The 18280-nt window shown below is 39.1% G+C and overlaps 1 long non-coding RNA gene and 1 other non-coding gene across 2 annotated transcripts; both read left to right on the top strand.

The window, feature by feature from the left end:
- The first annotated feature begins 6529 nt into the window (after positions 1–6529).
- Positions 6530–6636, top strand: LOC131228255 (small nucleolar RNA R71). The gene has a single exon (XR_009162767.1). It is a non-coding gene; the product is annotated as a small nucleolar RNA R71 (small nucleolar RNA).
- Positions 6637–12751: 6115 nt separating this feature from the next.
- On the top strand, positions 12752–14157 carry LOC131227559 (uncharacterized). Its single transcript, XR_009162360.1, has 3 exons — positions 12752–13378; positions 13495–13732; positions 13877–14157. It is a non-coding gene; the product is annotated as an uncharacterized LOC131227559 (long non-coding RNA).
- The last annotated feature ends 4123 nt before the right edge of the window (positions 14158–18280 follow it).

Below are 18280 nucleotides of genomic sequence, written 5' to 3'. Positions count from 1 at the left end.
TACAGAGAATGTGATGGTGGACAGGTTTTTATGAGCAATGACAATGCCTGTAATGTTGTGGCTATTGGTATGGTGAGCATCAAGATGTTTCATGGAATGAAGCGCACCTTGACCGATGTCAGGCATATTCCTGATATGAAAAGAAGTCTGATTTCTCTCAGTGCACTCGAGTCTATAGTGTACAAGTTCACCGGCGTCAATGGTGTCCTTAATGTAACAAAAGGGGCACTCATGGTTATGAGAGTGCAAATGCACGGAAACCTTTACAGGTTGATCAGAAGCACTTCGAAGGGTGGAGCGGCAACAACTATTGTAGATTCTACATCTCTACGTATGTGGCATGCTCGTCCGCGCCACGTGAGTGAATGGGCCATGAAGGTACTATCTGATCGTTGTTTGATTCCAGCTTTTAAGAATTCTAATTTAGATATATGCGAGCATTATATATATAGTAAAAATCTAGATTATTTTTTAAATCTGGAAAACATATATATAAGGGAGTGCTTGATTATGTGCACTCTAATGTATGAGGGCTATCGCCAGAAGTTTCCATTAGTAGGTCGTCATGTCTTGTTTCATTCATTGACGACTACTCCAGGAAGGTTTGGGTTTATGTCATGAAACGTAAATCCGAAGTTTTCACCATATTCAAACAATGGAAGGCTGATGTTTTATTTAAACCAACACGATTTAAATAATTTTTAAACTCGCAAGTATACAAATCAGATGCAGATACGGTACGTATTACGAGATCGTTCCCACAAGGACTAATCGTCACAATTCAAATCTATAACTCTCCTTAACTAATCCAACAAATAATGAACTAAACTACTAAGCACAATTTTAGGAAAAAAAAATAATTAAGAACAGGGAAGAAAATTCAATCAGAGAGAGAGCACTAGGACTTTCGAATCCACCCCTAATTATCCTAACCCTTGTTTTGTCTGTTGATTCACCTTGACCTAGATTGATACCACTTATATAGAGAAAGCACAATCTGTGTCCTTAATCGGGCATACAGACTGTCTAATTCCTTTAAGCAATGCCATGAATGACATATCCCATGTCCTTGGTCGGGCACATGGAATGTACAATTCATTAAAGCACCCTGTTTCTTCCTCTATAGGAAACCTGTTCTTGATCAGACACAAGCACCTATAATAAGCATCCAAACAACATCCATATATATACTTTGGTCAAGTTCATAGATGGAGAAGTATAGAATTTAAACTCATAAAGCCCACTTAGAGAAAGAAACAAATTAATTGATATTCAAAGTAAATCAACCAAAACAAAAGCTAATCAAATTAGGAGCTTCATCTCAGCCCTAGCTGAGAGATTAGTGACCCATAAAATCCATTAAATAGATGAAATAAAATTCATAAAAACAAGGAACATCAAACCGATCGATCTCTCTCTTCTTTCTTCTCTTTCTTCTCTCTCTTCTCTCCCTTGCTCTAGGTCTGGAATTCCCTGGCTCTGAATCTGGAATTCCCTGGTTCTGAATCTAGAATTCCCTGGTTCTGAATGCCTTTCCCACGTCCAAAACTCCCCTTTTATAGCTGCTAGATGGCTGGGGTCGGTGGCAGAGTCGTAGAAGGACTCGAAGTGCAATTTTTCGCAGCCGTGATCGGTGGGCCCCACAGAGGTGTTTTCTGGAAAATTCACCCTGTCCATTGGATTCAGGATGAAATTTCAGTCAAGAATGGGTGGTTTTGAATGTCCATTGACACGGCCCAGAGAAGAAAATACAAAAAGATCAGTTTTGAACGTCGCCGGGTAGCCCTTTTTTGGCCTCTGTACCGCACACGTGTGTCCGCATGGGAGTGGAATATCAGCATGGTTTTGTAGTTCTCGAACCCATCTCCACGATGGACGGCTCGGATCGGCCGTATGGGTGACGTACAGGGCCCACAATCCTTCGCAAAAACGGCCAGCGGTCGTCCTTTACGCGAATGCGAAAACAACTTCCGTGGCAATGGTGGGACCCATTTTGATAATTATTTCAATAATCCACTCCGCCCATTGCATGGAGGATGAAAAAACGGCTAGGAATGCCCAATTTCGAGTTAGATTTGCGGTGGCCCACAGAGTTTTGAACTCACCGTCCGTTTTGCGTTTTTCAGCGATCAACGTCCGTACACATGCATGGAACCAAACGGACATCTAAGCGATGGTTATAACTGCCCCAGGAAGCGGATGGATGGTTTGGATTGTCCATTTGGACACTAGGTGGGCCCCACAACCGACGACCGCGGTTCGGTTCCGCTGACGCTGCAGCGGCGAGAGAGAGAGACGGGTCAGCGCTCTCGCTGACCGTCCCAGCGGTGCGGTGCGCACCGGTGCAAGTGTGCACGATGCACACTCTGCATACACAGGGCCCACTGTAATGTTTTTGAGAAATCTGCACCGTCCATCCTTTTTCTCATATTATTTCCACCGTCAGGACCAAAATTGATGTATATCCAGATATCCAGCGGGCCCCACTTAATGAATTAAGGGGCTGATCTGGCCGTTAGACCACTTCCCGAGATCGTCAATGGCTGAAATTTAATATGTACGGTTAATTTATGGTCCCCATCACATGTATGAAGTTTCGAGTTGATCGGATGGCGGAAAACATGTGATCTTGCATTCTGGACCCCTTTTCGAGCCCCTTTGCCTTGCTTTCCTCAATCCCAGGCGTGTAAAATCTTCACTATTGGGTTTCTGGAGTCCATCCCGTGCTCTGGTAATTTTGGAGCGCCAAATCCATGTTCTTAACATCATCTTTCAGTACACACTCCTGATTTCATCCTGTAATAAAAACACAATTAAAATATGGCATTAAACCTTATCATGTACGTAAAATCAGGCAATTACTGGGGTCTGATATGCAATATTTGACCCTGATCACAACCCCCAACCAGCATTTTGCTAGTCCCGAGCAAAACATGCGAAAAATAATTTTAGAAATAAAAGACGATTCCTGTAAACTCAAGTGACTTGTGAACAGATAGCTGAGATGTGAAAATTCTAAGATTCATGAATGGTAAGTAGAATTTTCTCCTGAAATTAAGCTCACAGTAAACTTCATAATCAAGTTCAACATATTAATCCATTAATTAGAACATTCCTAAACATTGAGTTCCACAGGTGTATAGTATAATCTCAGCTTACAATCATTAAGAGTTCCAATAATCAATTTCATGCTAAAATTAGTAATTAACAACAGAATTCCTGACAACCAACACTAGCATTTTAGATTAACCTTTCAGCCTTCATTTTTTTTTTTTTTTTTTTTTTATGAACAGTACGCCAAGGAAGGGAATCAAATCCTCACCTACAGGGAGCAAACCTATGGTGAAAACTCGTCGCCTCATTTTTTTATAAGTCAACTATGGAGAATCAAATCTACACCTATAGGGAGCAAACCTATGGTGAAGATTATGTGACTTAGCCTTTTAATTCTTCTGTTTACCAAGTTAATCATTCAGTATCGAACCAAAACTTAATGTGCAAGCGAGATGTGATATGTGAAATCATGACTCAATCAATGTTTACAACGTCTAATCATGGATTAACAATTCAAAATTGACTATGAAATCAAGTAGATGGCCGAATCCAAGAGTCATTAGTTACCAACATCATATATCTTATAATGTTAAAATCACAACTATCCTTCAAAATCACTTTGAATTCAATAGAAATTCAGAAAAAATTTTAAAATTTTCACAAATTTTGCTCAAGACCAAGAAAATACTGATTAGGTACCCTAATCTCCCACCCCCAACCTAAAATCTACATTGTCCTCAATGTAAAAGAAATAAACAAGCAATGCACATGGGACAACGAGAATAAAAGAGGAGTGATGAAAAGATAATACATGGATGGAGAATCAAGAAGCTTTCTCAAAATTTGTGAAAAATTTCAACGTAAAAGCGAGTTAGCACAAGAGAGAAATCAACATAAGCAAAAATAACAAAAAGAAAAACAAAAGAAGATCCTACCTATACCACTTTCGCAGGTGCTCTCGATTGCATTTAGCGCATGCAACAAGCCTTTAAACCCCTAGGTTACCCCTAGTGGACGAGTTGTAGTCTCGTGAGGGTTTGCAGTAATGTTACCCACAAACATTGAAGTAACTAACTAAGAAAAATGAAAATGAATGAAATAAAAAGCAATACAATAAAGCAAAAGGCTGGGTTGCCTCCCATGAGCGCTAAGTTTAACGTCTTCAGCCAGACAAGAACGGACCATGAATGAAATAATCTTTATAACCAGGGTCCGCCAAAGAAATTACATCAACACTTTCATTAACCGATCCCAGACAAGTGATGTGAGTTCCCATGAACTGTGCTATCTGAAATAAGGCAACTGACACTGTCGTCAAATAATTTAAGGACTTCTGCTCGAACGACTTCTTCTATGTTAGGATCACGCTTCCTTTGCATGTTATGCGATATTACCACAGCATGATCCATCCATGCAGTGGGGCATACTCCCTGGATTTTTTCTATCTTCCGTTCAATTGCTGCCTTATATGCTCTAAGAACATTAAGCAGCCTGCTCGCCTTTGTCTTCTCAGAGTTACAAACTGTGCTATCAGGAAGAGTCTCAGAGGGATGAAGAGGTTCCACTTTCGCTCTCCATTTTTCAGTCTCCAATATAGGAGTAGAGTCGAGCAATGCATTGACTTCATGGATGGGACTATCAATGTCAAAATCCATGCCCGATTGTGCTAAGCAGGTCTCAAGAGGATCTTCAAAAGATGTACGGAAGGAGTCCTGCACAAGGCTCTCGATCATGTCCACTTCAAATATGTCATCCAAATCTGAGGATTGTTGTCCTGCATTAAAAACATTGAGTTTAATATTCATGTTACCAAAGGACAATTTCATAACTCCATTCCTGCAATTGATAATAGCATTAGATGTGGCAAAAAATGGACGACCCAAAATGACTGGGATCTGACTATGAAGATTCTGGACAGGCCGAGTATCTATAACTATGAAATCCACTGGAAAATAAAATTTATCAACCTGGATTAACACATCTTCAATAACACCCCGGGGCACCTTGACAGATCTATCGGCTAGTTGTAATGTTACCTTAGTCGGTTTCAACTTACCAAGTCCTAGCTGCTCATAAACCGAATATGGTAACAAATTGACACTTGCCCCTAAATCAAGTAATGCCTTCCCGATCTTATGATCTCCTATGCCGCAAGAAATGGTGGGAGCTCCTGGATCCCTAAATTTAGGAGGGGTGTTATGTTGAATCATGGAGCTGAGCTGCTCTGCAAGGAAGACTTTCTTATGAACATTCTGCTTACGCTTTTGAGTGCATAAATCTTTAAGAAACTTAGCGTAAGCAGGGACTTGCTTGATAGCGTCAAGCAATGGGATGTTGACTTGCACTTTTTGAAACACATCCAGGATTTCATCAAAGTTATTTCTTTTCTTTATTGGTGCCAGACGTTGAGGAAAGGGTGCTTTGGGCACATAAGGTGGCACATTAGTGGCTCTTGGAGAGTCAGAGAGCTTTTGGACTTTGGATGCATTGGTATGGCTCTCTGTTTCATCTTGATCTTCTGTTTTAGAATTTGATTCATCCCCAAGCATCTCTATTCTGTTATCAATCTGCTTGCCTGACCTAAGGGTAGTGATCGATTTGGCCTGTTCATGATATTGCCCTTGGTTGGAATTAGAGCCAATCTCATACTGTCCCTTTGGATTAGCCTCAGGTTGGCTAGGGAACTTACCCTTCTCTCTCTCACTCAATGTGGCAGCTAGTTGACCCATTTGTACTTTTGGCAATGGATTGTGCATTTGCATGTAAGCTTTGCTGGTTGGCCAGTAAGGTTTGTTGGGTGTCTTTTTGGAATTGGAGAGAACTCTGCATGAAAAGATGGAGTGTATCCTCAAGAGATGGTTTCCTTGATTGTGTAGGCAGTTGTTGATATTGTGGAAACTGTTGAGGTTGTTGACTGCCAACTTGGAGGTGCGGTTGCATGGGAGGATTTCCAGATGGTCCTCCTTGTTGTGGTCCTTTTCCCCAAGAGAAATTTGGATGTCTAGCCCACCCTGGGTTGTATGTGTTCGAGTAAGGATCATTCCCAGATTTTTGAAAAGTGTTCATAGCATGAACTTGTTCAGAAAGAAGTTCTGGGAATGCTGCACCAGATGGACACGACTGCATAGGATGGGCAGGACTAAAACATGTGGCATATGCCTCGACTTGAGCTGTTTGTAGTGGTCCATTATTTAATACCAGAGCATCAACTTTCTTTGTCAGGTTATCAAGCTTGGCGCTCAGCTCTGGCATGACTCCTATCTCATATATACCACCTCTCTTTTGTGGTTGGGGACTTCTGTCACCTCTATTTGAATAATCCCATTGCTGGGAATTTTCGCACAAGGTTTCAAAGAAGTTCCACGCTTCGACATCACTTTTGGTCATGAATGACCCTCCACTGGTGGCATCAACCATGCGACGGTTCTGTGGTGTCAGACCGTCATAGAAGTATTGAACTTGTTGCCACTTCTCAAAACCATGGTGAGGACATTTAAGAAGCAAGTCCTTCCATCTTTCCCAACATTCATGAAAGTGCTCGCCCTCTTTTTGTGTGAAGTTAGTAATTTCTCTACGGAGGGCATTGGTTTTGTGAACAGGGAAGAACTTGTTTAAGAACTTCTTAGACAGTTGGTCCCATGTAGTGATAGATCCAACTTCTAGAGAATTCAACCATGCTTTCGCCTTATCCTTCAAAGAAAAAGGAAACAGGCGTAGGCGGATCGAATCGTCTGAGAAGTTTTGGAACTTAAAGGTGGAGCAAATGTTTAAGAATTCTTTCACATGATGATATGGGTCCTCCTCATCCAATCCATAAAAGGATGGCAACAATTGTATGACTCCAGGTTTAAGTTCAAAGTGTGCTGCCGTAGTGGTTGGCAACACTATGCATGAAGGCGCATTAAATTGGACAGGAGCTGAATAATCTTTAAGAGCTTTAACTTCAGTCTCATTCGCCATTTCAACAGGATTATTTCTCAATCTTTCACGAATTGTTCTTTCAATCTCAGGATCAAGCGGTGCTAGTTCTATATTCAGAGATCTACGTCCTAGCATAAACTATGTTATTGCAATGTAAGAAAGAAAACTAAACTAAGAAGCAACCTAAGAGAAATAAAACTAGACCTAGAAACTATGAGATTCTAAAACAAGTTAAAACTATGTAAATAAGAATGGGAAGAAAGAACCCGGAAAAGGAGATGATTGATGTCTGAAGAATAGGGAGCTCCTCCTTCACTTCCAATTTGGAGATCTATGTTAGAATCTAACTTACAAATTTATGTCAGGATCCTACAAAACAGGAAATAGGTTAGTTTCTAAAATCAAGAAAAGAACTCTAAGTTAGAAAAAATCCTAAGCTATGAATTATGATAAGAGAGAATCCCAAATTCAATTTGGAACGAAACAGTCCCCGGCAACGGCGCCAAAAACTTGATGTATATCCAGATATCCAGCAGACCCCACTTAATGAATTAAGGGGCTGATCTGGCCGTTAGACCACTTCCCGAGATCGTCAATGGCTGAAATTTAATATGTACGGTTAATTTATGGTCCCCATCACGTGTATGAAGTTTCGAGTTGATCGGATGGCGGGAAACATGTGATCTTGCATTCTGGACCCCTTTTCGAGCCCCTTTGCCTTGCTTTCCTCAATCCCAGGCGTGTAAAATCTTCACTATTGGTTTTCTGGAGTCCATCCCGTGCTCTGGTAATTTTGGAGCGCCAAATCCATGTTCTTAACATCATCTTTCAGTACACACTCCTGATTTCATCCTGTAATAAAAACACGATTAAAATATGGCATTAAACCTTATCATGTACGTAAAATCAGGCAATTACTGGGGTCTGATATGCAATATTTGACCCTGATCAAAGGCAATGGTGGAAAAATAGTCAGGGCAGAAAATAAAGCTTTTAAGGACTGACAATGGTGGAGAATTTACTTCCACTGAGTTTAATGAATATTATAAGCATGAAGGGATCATTAGGCATAACACAGTGCACCACACGCTTGAACAAAATGATGTGGCTAAGCAAACAAATCAGACTTTCTTGGAGAAGGCCCGATGCATGTTAAGTAATGCTGCATTAGGCAAGGACTTATAGACTAAGGCCGTTAACACGGCTTGTTATTTGGTGAATCGGTCTCCTTCTACGACAATTGAATGTAAAATCCTATAGGAAGTATGGAGTGGTCATAAGCTGGACTGCTCAGATTTACGCATAGTTGGTTGTGAGGCTTACTCTCATGTACTGTTAGTTAAGATAGATAAGTTAGACAATAGAGTCAAAAAGTATATTTTCGTTGGCTATAGTATTGGTGTAAAATGGTACACGTTATTCGACAAGGTCACACGTAAAGTCATCACTAACCGTGACGTCAGGTTCAATGAAAACTCCCTATTCCACAAGAATGATCAAGAGGAGTAAGTGGAACCAGAAAGGTTGATCGTAGACATCCAGATTGACACAGATGATATTTAAGTAGAGATAGATGCTCAGCCAGAGGTACAGATCAGGTGGAGCAGCCACTTGTGAGAAAGAACCCACCACGTGATCGCAGGTTACTGGCAAGATACAGGGACGACTCTAATATCGCATATGCCCTTATTACAGATGAAGGGGACCCGTGAACTATTCAGGAGACTCGTGATGAGCTTGATGTAGAAAAGTGGAAGGCGACTATAGATGATAAGATGGACTCATTGTACAAAAATCATATATGGGAGCTGGTGGAGCTTCCAATGGGCTGAAAAACGATCGGATGCAAGTGGTTATTCAAAAGGAAACAGGATAGATACAAAGCAAGGCTGGTAGTGAAGGGGTATGCTCAAAGAGAATGAATCGACTTCTCAGAGATATTCGTGTCGGTGGTTAAGCAAGTATCCATTAGATTCATGTTGGTGTTGGTTGCCCAATACGATCTCAAGCTGGAATAGATGATGTCAAGATTGCATTCCTGCACGGGGAGTTGGAAGAGCAAATCTACATAAAGCAACCAGAGAGCTACGAAATTAAAGGGACAGAGAAAAAAGTTTGCAGGTTAATGAGGTTGTTGTACGGCCTGAAACAATCACATAAGCAATGGTATAAAAAATTTGATTATTTCATATTGAGTTAGAAATTTACTTGGAGCGAATATGATCACCGCATCTATTACAAGATACTAAGTGATAACAGATTCATCATCCTAGTATTGTATATTGATAATATGTTGATCGCCAATCATTATATGTCTGAAATCAACTACTGAAGACTCAATTATCAGGGATACTCGAGATGAAAGATCTGGGGGCTACAAAGAGAGTTCTCGGCATAGATATTCATAAAGACAGAAAGAAGAGAAGACTTTGGTTATCACAGTTAGAATACCTTGAAAAGGTGTTGATCAAGTATGGGATGGATCGGGCAAGGCCGATGAGCGTTCCCCACGTGGCTCACTTCAAGCTTTCCTTAGAACAATGTCTTAAATCAAATGAGGAAAAGCAGGTTATGTCTCATGTGCCTTATTCGAATGCGTTTGGCAGTTTAATGTATTCCATGGTCTGTACGAGACCAGATATTTCACAGGCAATCAGTGTTGCTAGCAGATATATATCAAACTCCGACAAGCAACATTGGGAAGCAGTGAATGGCTACTTCGATACATTTGAGGTATAAAAGACTACATCTTAACTTTTGAGAAAACAGGGGCAAAGTTGGTAGGGTTTGTAGATTCAGACTACGCAGGTAGTGTGGATTTCAGAAAGTTAACTTCAGGTTACTCATTTGTACTAGCAAGTGGAGTAATTAGTTGGATGTCAAAGCTTCAGTTCGCGGTGGCTCTTTCCATGACCAAAGCAGAATATATGGCAGTGACAGAAGCATTTAAGGAATGTGTTTAGTTAAGATGCATGATAAATTAGTTAGGACTTCAGTAAGAAGTCGTGCTAGTTAATTGTGATAGCGAAAGTGCTATCAATTTGGCTAAAAATTTTGTCTATCACTCACGTACTAAACACATTGATGTTCGTCACCATTTATCCGACAGGTGCTTCAGGAATGAGACGTAACACTAAAAAAGATTCACACCAACGTGAATCCAGCAAACATGCTCACCAAAGTCATTCCTACGGAGAAGTTCAAGTTCTGTTCAACTTCTTTGAGCTTCGTGATGGCATAAAAAGGAGGACAAAGTGTGCACGAGAAGCATTGATTGAATCTATGATGTGATGTAGTGATAAGATAAGAGGTCAAGAAGCTACATATTTGAAACTTGAAGATATGGTGGAGATTATTGTTAAAAATATGTCTTAAATCTGGATATCTTCAACTAGCCCTGAGAAAGTTTAGCTCGAAGTCCATCAACTATGTATTTAGAGTTCTCGAGATCTTCGACGAGTCGAAGGACATGCTCGACGAGTCAAAAGTCCTTCGACTAGTCGAAGCTTTGGCTCGACTAGTTGAAGGTTACGCAAATTGTGCATGGACTGCGTAAATTTGGGGCAGTTTTCAGACAGGTGCATAAGTGGGGTTTCCTAAACTATAAATAGGAGTCTTTAGGGTCATTCTAAGGTATTTTAAGGTTTCATAAAGTATTCCAAAGGGTTTCTAAGAGTTCTAGGGTTTCAAATGGTGTAGAAAGGGTGAGATTCATGCTTGTATGAATCAGGTAAGTCTTTTCTCTTTGTAATCTATGCTGTCATAGTGGATTTCTATCGCTTTGTACTATGTTTTTTCTCGAAAGGGTTTTCCACGTTAAATCTTTGTGTTCTCTTGTGTTTGCATGGTGCTCTTGGATTGCTATCCTAGATCCATCTCTGTCTGATTCCGTGGCACAGATCCCAACAATAATGGCCGTAACATCTGTTATGGAAAAAATGACCCGTAATTACCGTTAACAGCACGTTACATCCCCTATAGAGGCCATAATAGCCCTGTAATGGTCTATTACGAGACATATATATGTTTTTCATAGTTTTTAATCAATATTATGGGGCAAATACAGGTTTTTCTAGAGTTTTTTTCAATAAATTAAAAATAAAAAAGAGAGACCGTAACGGCCGTTACGGGGCCATAACAGTCGTAAAGGTAATGGTGGTGGCTGCCACCATTACAGTTACGGAAAACCTTGGCTGTTAGTCATGTTAGAAGCAATCTTTGAAATAACAGATAACGGAACAGTCGATATGTGGCCATTGCTCCCATAGAGCCCAATTCTTCCTAAGCTTGCAATGGAGCTATTCATGGTGGCATTAAAAACAACAGTCAAGATCCACCTCTGACTTTTACCGATGAAAAAACGATTGGGTGTCACTGAAACTCCAAAAGGGGAACTAGAACCAACGTTGTAAATCTTATTTACAGCCATGTTGGTAACCATTCTTTGAACTGTTCTTGATTGGTTTAGAAAGGCTATGGTGATGGCAGGCTAGTTCAGGTCCGTGCTGGTAATGGTATATGTCCCACAACTCTGGCCAGTGTAATTCAGTACGACAGGACTGGAACCGTTGATGCCACAGAGGAACGATAAGAAGTCAATAAATTCTGCAAAATCAAGTCATGTCCATTGCGAAAAAAAAAAAAAAAAAATCAGTTTTACTGCTAGAGCTCAAAAGAAGTGAGCATCATTCCAAATTTTCAAAAATGATAAGAATCCCTAGTTAAGAGATTGATTAGCTAATGCTAAAGGAGCCTTTTTAATTCCTTGTTCTTTTAGCATTTTATTTTTAAATCCTCCAAATTCACACCGACAAACCAATCCTAACCATCCAATTGATGGCTATCAAAAGGATGGTTAAAGGTTTTTAAAAAAAAAAAGTTGATGATCCAAATCCCAAAGGCATAAGCAGATGGTTTCTATTATCTTCTCAGTGTAATTTGTGGCCTACGCTCCGTCCACAATTAGGTCAGAGATTTGGATGGTCCGGATTGTCGTACAACTATGGCGTGTACAGTTGAAGAGTTGCTGCCATTTTTTAAATGGTGCAAAACTATCACAGCGGTCACGGCCCAAAATCAAATGTATGATTGTTTCATCAACCATCATATTAGTTTTCACATGGATGGAGGGTGCCATGATTTGGCTCGGCTCAGAACAGATGAAATGATCAAGAGCCCTTGAACAGAACAAGTTGAGGAAAAATGGGTACTGCTTTCACAAAAATAATCAGAATATGTTTATGTACTCTTCATGTAAATATAGAAATGTCAATCCACTCCAAACAGAAATTTTTTAAAAAAAATGTCCTTCTTACCTTTTGCTTTGTTCAAAGAACTAAAAATATTAAACTTCAGATGCACTTTATTATCTAGATTCAATCAAGTCTTGTTCTAGTAAAAAAGGAATCGAAAGCCGTTTTCTCTTCCCACATGAACTGCCGACATAGGGCCCAAGTCTCCATGTCATCAATTTGCTTGTCGTTTTGCTGGAGGTGTCATTGATTTGGTTGTTATTTTGTGAGGCTGTGGGCCCTACGGAGCCGGATTATGTGGTGATTTTCGATTTGATTTACACAAAAAGTACCTCCATAAGTGGCATATACACTTTTGAGGTGGTATACCCTTTTATCTGCTTTTGGTGATAAAATAATACAACTTTATGTTTCTGAAATTGCCAAATGTGAAAATGGGTCCATCTATCAACAACAAATATTGTAAGAGTAAATAACAGCTTCCTACAATAAAATCAGGCCATTGTGTCTATATGTGGCAGGGGCGTATGAATCAGGAAGTCCATCAAGTGGGCCCTAACATGGATGGTGCATGGTTCAAAGCCCATAACAATCGGGCAATCCTAGTCATCATAGTTCTGCACTTCTTCCCATTGAATTTTGATCCTTGACTGATTTTACTTTTACACTGTAGATTTCGTAAGGTAACTTATCAGATAAGCTGGTAATGCATGTATACTCCATTTGCTCTTCTTATTTTATACTATTCATCATGTGTCACCATATAATGCAATTTTATTTGCATTGTTGGCACCTTGATATATCTTGAGCGGAAGGTAAGCATTTAAAACCATAGTGTATTTCATCATGTGTACCAACCATCATCCCCTGCCAAACTACCAAATAGCTCTTCTTCCTCTTTTTCTTCCCTTCCAAGCAAAGGAAGATGATAAAGCCATCCACCTTCCATCATGGAGTTGCAGACCTGCCATTTTGAACTCAACCATCTGCTGTCATCCCTTGGAGTTGCCGTAGATCCATCCTCCATGGCCAATTTGTGACTTGGACCATGAAGATTTGATTTGATTAATATCATCGAATCCAAGCAACTTGAACTGCAAATTAGGTTGCTCGAACTAATTCACAGTCTGGGCTCAAATGCAACGAATTGGGTAACTGTGGTTTCAGCAACAAAATCAGTGGCTAATGAATGTGGATTTTGGGCATGTTTCATTCTTTCATCTTCATGGCATTCATATATTATGTTTATCTCATGTATATTCTATAGGGTAACCAAGATGAGTTAACACTAAGATTGGCTTGATTGGCTTTGTGCCTGGCCAAATTGTGCAAGCATATGAATTGCTGCGATGATAAATCAAGAAGACCCCACGGTTGATAATTCGTATGGCGAGATTGTTAAATGGTGATGCTTCCTTTGTGTGCATTTTCAAGAAAATGTGCATGAGTTAGATTGTGTCAAAAGCATGATGGGAAGGTAGCCAAGTCAAGATTGGATTACATGGGTGAGTTAGAGAAATATTGTAGATGATTAAAAAGTACTAACAATGTACATGTAACTTATATAAGGCATCATATTGAATGGACAGTCAAATTTTGGTGTAAATATTTTTATAAGTTGATTGTTTCTTTCCTTTTTTTTTTCTCAGGTGTGTGTTTACAAAGAGCCATCACTCACAATTCCTGAAACTTTGGGAATTGTGCAGCATGATATTTTGAACAACAGAAGGCAGAAGGCAGGTCTTGACTAAGGTGAGTACCATAGGTTCACTTTCATATCCATGAGTCCCGTGGGATTTCATTGCAGTACTCTTGCTGGTGTGATCAGTAAGAGCAGTGGGGATGAGGATAAATGCCTTGAAGATCAACTACGTGATGCCAAGGCTGCTGCTGGGAAAGTTGAGATGATTGAAACAATTGGAAAAAAAAAAAATAATAATAATAAGTCATTTAGTTTTGTTTTGTGTATAGAGATTCTCTTTGTATATGGACAATTGATGTTTCTTTTGCCTCTCTCTCTCTCTCTCTCTGTCTTTTTTTTAATGCAGGAGACTTCTAGAGGATATGAGCCCAAGGATAGCGTATTACTCTCTGTCTTGAAGGCTGGCCATTTATCCTTTTGACATTAGAGGCAATATAAGATAAAAACTGATTAGATAGTGCATACAACTGGATTTTCTGTTTTGATTTGCTTAATTTGTGCATTTTATGGCTGTGACAGACTAATTTCATGGACTCCAGTATTGTTTTGATGATTCAGCTTTGATTTATTGTGACTTTCTTACAATTTGCTTTGAACTACAGAATTGATGTGGTTTTTGAGTTTTATATGTTGAATTCATGTATTTTATGGCAGTTTCAAATGTACTTTCAGATAGTTGTAACTATTTGCCTTGGGCTGCCACAACGATGATGAACATGATTTTTTCAGTCATTTTTGTTTTATTGATTGATGTTTTGCATATTGGTAATTCAAGTTTGTTGTAGCAGAACTCTGTGGTTCTGTTAAACTTCTGCTTGCCAATCTAAAAGGCACATATGGTTTTATGTTGATGTTCTAGGTTATCTAACTTTTGTGAATTTTGTATCAATGTTTTATATAAATCTCTCTCTCTCTACAAATCTATTTATCTACCTGGCTCTCTCTGTATCTCTGTATCTATCTATCTATCTACTAATTTATTTTGAACTGCTTTCCTTGTATAGTGATGCTAGATTCAATAGTATTCACGGTGAAATCTATCTACTATTCAATAGTACCAGTTCTTGTGACATTATTTTCAGCAACATTTTTGTAATCCACTATAAATATTTTTAAACATTTTATTTTCAGCAACATCTTAGTAATCCACTAATCTCAAAATTTTCAACCTAAACATTTCCTTCCTATCTCTATTTTCTTCATTTCACCAAAATTTTATTCTGTATTTTCTGTTGCCAAATGTTTATTTTTCCTGGCTGGATCATGTGGAAGTTTTCAGAATGCTGGAAGTGGGAACATGCAGTTCCATTGCGTTTCATGATAACCAAAAGTTGTCTGAAGATTGAAAAGTGTATGGGAGACCCAAGTGCTAAATCCTGTTCTAAAAGAAGATCAAGATGCCCAAGTAGGTGTCTCTTGTTATAGATTTGCTTTTCTTAGAATTTTATGTTTTACTGGGGATATGCTTTGTCGCTCTCTCTCTCTCTCTCTCTCTCTCTCTCTCTCTCTCTCTCTCTCTCTCTCTCTCTCTCTAACATGCAGGTTGGGCCTAGGTCTAAGTCTAACGTACGTAATTGCAATGAAGCTAGAGAGAGGTGCTGTTTTGAAGGATATTTGTTTGGGTTTCAAGGAAACTACTGAGCCACCTGTTTGTTTGAGTGATGGTGAGCTTCAAAATTATTCTAATGTCTAGTTTTTGAAATATAGCATTTGGATGATCAATTCAATAGAATTGTAATGTTTCAATTTAATAATATGGAAGTGGCCTAACTCAAGGAGTAACTTGGATCATTTCAAGTTCAACTTGAAAAAGTATGCAATTGCAGCTAGGGACTGGCTATCATCACGATTCATGAATTAAATTTGTTTCAATCATTTCTTTTGTGTTTAAATTTTATTTTATGTTTTATTTTTATTATTATTATTTTTTTGTAACTTTCTATCTGTGTTCCTAATTTATGTTGCGCATGAAGTTATTTGGAAATGTTGTATCTATTATTAGCAAGCAATACTTTTCATTTTCCTTTTCTAAAACTTTGTTTGTCTTTTGCTTTTTGAACATGCATAGAATCCTATAAGGAATTGGGAAAATACAGACCAATCTTAGACTTCTTAGTGACATTCTAACTGGTTGTAAACAGGGGCACCTTCTGTGATTTGAGGCTTCATCTCATCATCAATAATGTCAGGTTTGCTCTTTTAAGTTACTAGATAAAACCCAAGATTTCTGCACCCATATTCACTCTACAACCATCATTACTGTCTGACTGCTGCACCCTTCGTGTGTTCCAGATCAGATAAATGATGGGCCACATTCAAATATTGTATCAATTGCAAAAGTAGATATAACATTTACATACCAATTCATGCATTAATTTTGATTTCTTTCCTCTCTGGCTTTTCTTAATATACTGATGAAGGCATTGCCTTCTTTTTTTGTGATTGGTTCATATTTAAAGATCCTTCTGGTGTTGTTGTTACAACCCAGGCTGAAAATGTAAAGATTCTTCTTTTGTGGGTCACAGATATCTGATGTGGTTGATGAGGAAGTCTGCAGGCTGGATGAAAAGTTCAAGGAAGGGAGTCATGTTCGAGTTCGAGTTCTTGGCTTTAGGCATCTATAAGGATTGGCAATGGATGTTTTAAAGGTAACCTAGTTTATTTTCCCCTAGAATAGCAAAAAGTGAGTTTTTAGGTTGTAGAAGAGTGTCCTATTTCATGGGATTGCTACTTACTAGTTTTACTTCTTTTCATTACTCTTACCACCGAGTAATGGAGAAGGATTTGAATACCTTTTACTATAGATGCAGAGTTACTTGTATATGAGATGAAATCATTTTTCAACCAAACAGGACCTTGAAAGTTACTACCTACCATACTATTTTTTCCGAAAGGAGTCAATCAGGATGTGACCTGCTGCATCTTGGCCAGCATTAGCATATGGTGTTTGCTTCTAAGGAGTTCCCCACTCACCTACAACAGTTCATTGTTCATGTAAAAGAAATTAATGTAGACTTACATGAGACCAGAAGTACCTCTACATATGTCGCACTGCTGGCCAACTTGGCACTTACGGTGGACATAGTAAGTTTTTGAATTATGCTTAGCTCAAGATAGGCCCAAGAAACATATTTGTATTTAGCCTACGCCATCTTTAAAGACAACCTCCATACAAGAAGGACCTCGTTGCCTTTTGAATTTGGCCTCTATACTGTCAATGTCTTTCATATAGTGGCTTACCTGATGAACAGAGAAATCTAATATTTGAACCAAGGCATCTACACTGCAAGGTCCACTTGATGGATGGCTCATTTTGCTAATGCCTATTGTTTCTTTTGAGTGATACCGCCATACTGGGTGTATATGTCTTCAGGCTTGCTTGCTATGACTGTTGGGGATAGCAAAACAGAAAATGTAATTTTCAATTAATTGAGACCTCTTTTATGCCGCATTGCTAAACAGAGCATTGATGATATTAGCTACATCTCAGTATGGATTAGATTAGTAAATTCTTGCATATTTTGTTTCATGTAGCGTTGCAATTTGGTCTGGCAGGAGCATTTACAAGTCCAGCCCATGAGCTATGGACCTGAGTCTAGGTCCAGCCCCCCTTGTCCATGAGCCATGGAATCAGGTTCAGCCAGTTGGGCCCACTAGTTGTATCCTCAATCACCAATGTTAAATAGGCTGTTATGTTGGGCTGGACCTACCAGTCAAATACTTGGTCCAAGAATGTTAAATAGGATGGATCGAGCCTTCTGGTAGAGACAAAGCAACAAATCAATCCTTTTATTGACCAAAAACTCTAGGCATTTCTTGCATTAAAACTATCCTCATTGAGGAGCTTTGATGTTTGTTTTACAATGAAGCAGTCTTGATTTATTGCAACTCCAACATGCATGTGGATGGCCCATGATACAAAAGTCACCCCAATCAGAGAATCCTAGCTATCCACACACACACATGTTACAGGTGCGTGTACATGCAAGCATGCGCATGTACTAACACTTGAGTGCTTGATAGCTAGCTCATATAGTTGCTTTGAGAACCAGCTAGAATTTGCTGATTTAAATTTTATCTCTGCATATTGGAAGCTTATGCATGGTCATAGGTTCCAAAGAACATACCTGTATGTACTTTCTTCTGGTAGGTGGATCATCAACAAAGGTAAGTAAGCCTAATGAAATTTTGAATCTTCATTTTCATTGCCTGAAATTTACCTAAACACCATTTCTTTGACTCGGCTAACTAGTTAAAACCAGGCTGAGTCGGCATAGTTTCGAGTTGACTAACCAGGAAAACAAGACCTACTTGCAAACCAAGGCCTACCTGATTTAACCGACCACTGAAA

This window comes from Magnolia sinica, chromosome 15 (assembly GCF_029962835.1).
Source record: "Magnolia sinica isolate HGM2019 chromosome 15, MsV1, whole genome shotgun sequence".
Classification (NCBI taxonomy): Eukaryota; Viridiplantae; Streptophyta; class Magnoliopsida; order Magnoliales; family Magnoliaceae; genus Magnolia; species Magnolia sinica.
This window is presented reverse-complemented; position numbering and strand designations above follow the sequence as displayed.